Source organism: Podarcis liolepis, assembly GCF_965112155.1.
Source record: "Podarcis liolepis genome assembly, chromosome: Z".
Taxonomy (NCBI): Eukaryota; Metazoa; Chordata; class Lepidosauria; order Squamata; family Lacertidae; genus Podarcis; species Podarcis liolepis.
The window spans coordinates 2,537,990-2,544,427 of record NC_139570.1 but is presented as its reverse complement, the minus strand read 5'-3'; the positions used below and the strand labels follow the sequence as shown (position 1 = coordinate 2,544,427).

General features: G+C 45.3%; 1 long non-coding RNA gene across 1 annotated transcript in view; it reads right to left on the bottom strand.

The window, feature by feature from the left end:
• Positions 1-267: 267 nt before the first annotated feature.
• The window catches only part of LOC310698904, a 400,562-nt gene continuing 394,391 nt past the window's right edge, over positions 268-6,438 (bottom strand). The window contains exon 3 of the long non-coding RNA XR_014521806.1: positions 268-278. This is a non-coding gene — a long non-coding RNA (uncharacterized lncRNA). The remainder of the gene's footprint in view (positions 279-6,438) is intronic.

Genomic DNA, 6,438 nt, shown 5'->3' with positions numbered 1-6,438 from the left:
AAAATTGAAGAACGAACTCTTTGTTCTGCACCAAGGCAAACCAATACTTAGTCAAAATAATGATTTCATTTGCAAATTAATTAGTTAACTACCTCTGCTTATGCTTCTACGAATAAGTGGGAAGAGAAAGAGTTGCAGAGCAATCGCCCCTGGATCTGCATTCAGGTGGTGCTCCTTAGCATTCCCAAGGTGAATAGAGCCAGGTGAATAAAGGTGTAGCCAAGGATACAAGTGACATGGGTGATGTTATGGCTCATAGGAGGCTATGCATTATCCATCTTGGCTGATCTACTTAGCTTGGAGAAGTTCTAGCAAACTTTTCAGCCTGTTTGAGGGTCCACCACACCAAATGTTTTGCCGCCGCTTGTCTACAAGGGGGGGGGGGAGAACCTGTAGCCCTGCATGGTAATTTTATTCTTTTTTATTTAGCTCCATACATGACACAGCATTGTTTCTTATTTCCCTATAATGGTGAAATCCAGATTAGACTACTGAAATGTGCTTTAAAGACAGTTTGCAAAATGCAGCCACTTGGCTTCTAGCTGGAATAAGGACAGCTGAGCATATTACACCAATATTCTATATTGTATGAGTTCCAGTGGTTGCCCGTCTACTTCCAGACCCAATTTCAAGTGGTCACCCTTTAAACCCAAATTGGTTTTTAAAAGCCACCTTCAACTGTGTAAGCCAATCTCTGTCTGTTGAGATGCCCATCAGGCACACATGCCGGGACTTTTTCAGCCATGGCCTGATTGTGGAATATGATTCCGCCCCGCCGCCGCCCCCCACATATGGTCTATGTCGTGCCTTTGCTGTTAGAACCATTGCATTTCTCAAAACATTTTTTTAAAAAACCTAAGCTTCATTCATCCCACCATCTGTCTCATTTATGAATTGCTTCTCGTGAAACATCCCGAAGTGATTTGCAGAACTGTATCATTTATTTTAAAAAAACAGTTGCACATTTTATATATGTTATTATTCTGCAAATCACTTTGGGAGAATTTCACAGGAAACAATTTATAAATGATAGAAAACAGGGGAGGAATAAAGCCTAGTTTTTCACAAGTGGGATACAGCTTCAGAGCCACACACCCCACAAGCTGAATCAGAGCCTCCAGAGTGGGCTGCTTTCTCCAGGCATCAACTTGGGATCTGAACTGAATCTTGTGGTTGTTGTCCCCAATGGAGTAGCTGTGGCACTCCAGTTGCTGTAGACCAGGCTTCCTCAAATTCGGCCCTCCAGATGTTTTGAGACTACAATTCACATCATCCCTGACCACTGGTCCTGCTAGCTTGGGATCATGGGAGTTGTAGGCCAAAAACATCTGGAGGGGTGAGGTTGAGGAAGCCTGCTGTAGACCCACTGCTCCCGCTATCTTGACCACTGACTGCACAGCTGGTGGGAGTTGGGATCTAGGGACTCCTGGAAAGCCACTGCTTCCTCGCCCCTAATGTGTGGGGTGGTGCATGCCGCAATACAAGGAGAAAATTTGGGTAGCCACTATGAGGACAGATGATGGACTAGAAGCACCACTGGTTTGATCTATCAGGCTCTTCCGACGTCCTTAGCTACTATCCTTGAAGGATTGGGAGCAGGGAGCTGAGAAAGGGGGCACCACTGCACACAGCAGGGCAAGAGCAACCTAATGGCTGCTGCCAAGAATGAGATCTGCAAACCTAAACAGAAAGTAGGCGGGCATACCAGAGGAAGAGCAAATTCTAATTCAGACAATTGGCATTAATCAAGAGGCACTCCTAGACCAACATATGCTAATGGGCTGCAATCAGTCAGATGCCGAAAGGACTGGACTTGGCTCTTTGAAGGTATCTGAATGTTTTCTTTGAAGTTTGAGAATCCTGACAACAACTGGGAAAGGAAGAGGGAGGGCAACGTGCTTTGTGGTTTATAGTTTATGGTTTATGTGCTTTATGGTATTCAGATGGTATCCTTTCCCCCTGTCCTCCCCTGCATAATGAAAAAGACGTGTGTAGCTGCTGCTATGTTATTTTGTTTGTTACTTCGGAAAAAAGGCGGGAAGCTTTTAAGTTATGCTCAGCAAGGAATTTAACAAGGTTTTACTATGCCCTCCCCCCTCGACTGAGGCTGGACTTTATTTAAAATTATTCCTGGACTGCCATTGGAGGAATGCAGTGAGGGGGGGGGGGAGAGAATGAACTGCTGCCAGGCACATGTGGTAAAGAGGCTGAATTTGAGAAAAGATAATGCTTTTAACTGTGTGCTGAGGAAGAAATCCACAGTAGAATATAAATGGCGGAGTTTGGATATGCACTCTGAGCTATTTATGGCTGCAGCTCATATGCTAGTCTGTAAACAGCAGAAGGAATGGAATGTGACCTTACACCATCCAGATAAACACTACAAAAGTGTTAACTCTCTCAGCACACCAGGTCCACAATAATGTAGTACAGTCATACCTTGGGTTAAAGTCGCTTCAGGTTGAGCGTTTTCAGATTACGCTCTGCGGTGACCTGGAAGTAATGGAACGTGTTACTTCCGGGTTTCACCACTCGCGCATGTGCAGACGCTCAAAATGATGTCACGCACATGCGCAGACGTGGCAAATCGTGACCCGCACACACACGGGTTGCGTTCTGCTCTGGATGCAAATGGGGCTCCGGAACAGATCCCGTTCGCATCCAGAGGTACCACTGTAAATGAAGGACTATACCTGTGAAATAGATTGTTTATTTATAAGATGTAACAGAGGTGCTGTTTGCAAGGTGAAAAAAGAGGCCAGAAGGAAGAATGGTTTAACGGCAAGTGAAGGATGTCAACTGGACTCTATATAAGAAATAAGAAATAAGACTCCAAATAAGAAATGATGCGACTATGCAAGGAAATGATGATCATATGTTTGGAACAGGAGCGGGAAACCTGATTTTAAGAAATTATATTAAATTAAATTAAATTGGTTTGATTTGATTTGTAATAATTTGGAAAATTCTCTTTCCCTCTACTTCATATTTCATCAGCTCCAGAAGATCCGGTGCCAACAGCTGCTCAAGCTACATCCTGCAGCTGCACTCAGCACCACGCATGAAACAGCTGCAACTTTAAACATTGCGTGTACAGGGTCAGAGAAGCCCCCTCCCCAGTAGAGCATGCTTCCAGAACAGCTGGGTATGCAAGAAATGATTGTGTGAGTTGGCAGGGGAGAGAGAGGGGACGGCATTCAAGTTTAAATTGGAACAACAGAGCAGAGCAGCGGCTGAAGTCCTGAAGCCTGTGATAACCTTGCCAAGTGCAGGAGAAAGATGTTCTAGCCTACCTTTTGTGAGCACATAGCTTAAAGGGGTTAGGGTCAAGACAGGGAGCAGTCCACTTGTGGACAATGCATGTGTCCAGTGGGCCAACACCTGTTCACTGAGGTTCTTAGAAAGGCTGCTAGACTAGAATAATCTTGCCCTGATCCTGCAGGGCACTTGCACCCTCGAGTGAAAAGTGAAGAAGCCACTCCTGGCAAAACAAAACCGCTCAGTTACACCCTTGAAGATGAGGTAGGGGCGCTGCAGCCTCTCAGGTGTTGCTGGGCTGCAGCTGGTCCACCATCTCTGACACCTGGCTGGAGATGAGGGAAGACAACAGCCTAACAACATCACCAAATGGCTGTCAGCTCTGCTGTCTGAGATCCCAATTATGCATACTCTTGCTTTTAAATTTAGCATACATATACAGACAATGGAAATTTCTAAGGAAGCCAGAAACCCACCACACAGGTCCCTTACAAAGGATTAAAAAATGCACAACCAATAAATGATCAATGAAGTCTTGCATTTGCCAATGAGATAACAAGGCAGCCTTTGACACTGGTCTCCACTACAAAAGGTTCTCCTGGAATCCAGTTTGACATTTCTTCAGCCAGGCGATGACCCTCCCTACAGTTTCTCCAGGCTTTTTAGATCTAATTTTGGTCCTGTTACTGTCATGTCAAGAAGCCTTATAAACCAAACATATATACAAAAATACCAGTAAATCCATAAAATAGATATTGCTACTGAATCCTCACCGCAAATAATTCAGATCTAATTTCTGCGACTGACTTTCAAGATCACCTTGCCTTTTAATTCTCATGATTATTATGACAATTTGAATTGCACTCTCTGCAATTGCTTTCCATCTGTAAGCCACCTTGGGAAATTTTGGGGAACAGCAGGATTAAAATATCTGTAGCAAACAATAAAATGGGGGGAAATGCAATATACAAAGCAGCACTGGCCTGCCTTCAAACCTTCAGAATTCTGCCAGTTGAACCACACTTTTTAAAAAAAAAGAACGTAGAAGCACAGAGACAAACTTTTAGAGTAGGGGGCTGTAAACACAGAGCATGGCTATGCTTTGTCTTGTCATTGATCTTGGTCTGCCTCCTCACTGATAAACCTAGAGCAGTTACACAAGCAGACACAGAACTTTGGATTCACATACTTTATTTAATGCTTATATCATGCCAGCAGTGGTATTCGGGTTTCCTGGGACCACCATTGAGAATTACAGGTCCAGCAAATACATTTTGGCATTGCCCTTATAAAATGCAAGAAGATGCACCCACCTCAACTGGCAAGGGAGGGAGTATTTGCAGTGCAGAGTGCCTTCAGGCAACTTGTCATGAATGGACAGCAGGGAACGGGTCTCCACTATCCCAGATGCCAAAAGCAGGAGTGCCAAGGGGCTTAGAGAACAGAAGAGCCTGCGGGACCAGGCCACTGGGTCCATCTGGCCCAGAATCCTGTTCCCATAGTGGCCCACCAGATGGAAAACCCACAAGCAGGATCTGAGTGAAGCAACACTCTCCTCTCTAACAACTGGCATTCAGAAGCATGCTGCCTCTAACGGTGGAGGCAGAACATGTCTATCAGGGTTAGTGGCCAATTTTATCCCCATGCTTTTGTCTGGTCATTTTAAAGCCAGCAAAGTCTGTGGCTACCGCTGCCTCTTGTGGGAGTGATTTCCATAGTTTTAACATGCCACCTCTTGATGAAGCATGGCTCTTTCCTTTTTGAGAAGAGCCATTCAGGATGACATTGAATGTTCTGGGAACACTGCAACCCTAGCAAAAAGAGTTTTGGCTTCCCCTGAGATACACTTGTGCTGGGCTCTCCCAAAGAACTGCTTACGAAGTAGATCTATTTGCTTTCTGCAGACTTTTTTGGCCTTCTGTGCAAAATCCTGCCAATGCCTCGCTTCTGAGAAATCCACCCTGCCTCTGAACCTTGAGAGCAATCCAAACCCAGTGCTCAGAAATGCTGCATTCCTGCAACCTGCAAACATTGTGCAATGAGAAAATGGGCATCGCTGATGCTTAATCTGGTAGACAATAGATTTCCAATCTTTAGAAAATCTTAAGTCTCTCATCCCTCAGAAGAGAGCAGGCTTTCAAACACATATTTGCACCCATACGAACCACTTTATTTAATGAAAAAAGGAGGTTCTCAGAAAGCTCAGTTATGTAACCAATGCTTTTTCAATAGCAGTGCTTTTTCTCTGCTGCTGCTGCAGTCTATTAATATGTTAATTTTAATGTTATTAGTTCTTGTCTCACCTTCCCTCCAAGACCAGGATCCTCTCAAACCTTTTATCCTCACAACCCTGAGGTAGGCTGGGGTTAGGCAGGTAATACCCCCTCAGGTATTATTGGACTACTATACCCATCAATCATGACAATTAACTCTGCTGTCTGGGGCTGATTGGTGTTGGTAGCCCAACAACAGCCTCTGGAGAGCATCTCACTGGCTGCCTCTGGATGAGCCTAGAGATTGGCCCAAGGTCCCCTAGAGAGCTACGTGCTGCATCAGATCTAAACCCAAGTCTGCCTTGTCCAACTCTGCAAACCACATTCCTTCACTACACTGCCCATAGGAACTCAGGAAGCTGCCATGTACCAGTCAAATATCTCAAGGGCTGTCCCATGGAGGATGGAGCAAGCTTCTTTTCTCCTGCTCCAGAGGGTAGGACATGAACCAGTGGCTTCAAGTTACAAGGAGGGAGATTCCAACTAAACATCAGAAAAAACTTTAAGAGCTGTTCGACTGTGGGATGGAAAGGTGGAGGACTCTTCTTCTTTGGAGGTTTTAAAGCAGAGGTTGGATGGCCACCTGTCATGGATGTTTTAGGCGTTATACCTGTATTGTAGAGGGTTGGGAGAGATGACCCTTGAGGTCCCTTCCAACAGGATCCATCTAGCTGTTTTGACCGCACTGGCTGGCAGTGGCTCTCCAGTGTTGCAGACGGGGCTCCCTCCTAGCCCACAACCTGGAGGTGCCCTCCGCCACTGAACTCTAGCCTTTCCACTTGAGAGCCCTGTGTGTGCCTCAAAGCTACAGCTGACAAACCTCTTCCGAGCATGCCCCAGAGATTCTGCTCCACCTTGTGGGGTGGTTTATTAAACTCAGCCAAACCAGCTTTCTGCGAATAACTTT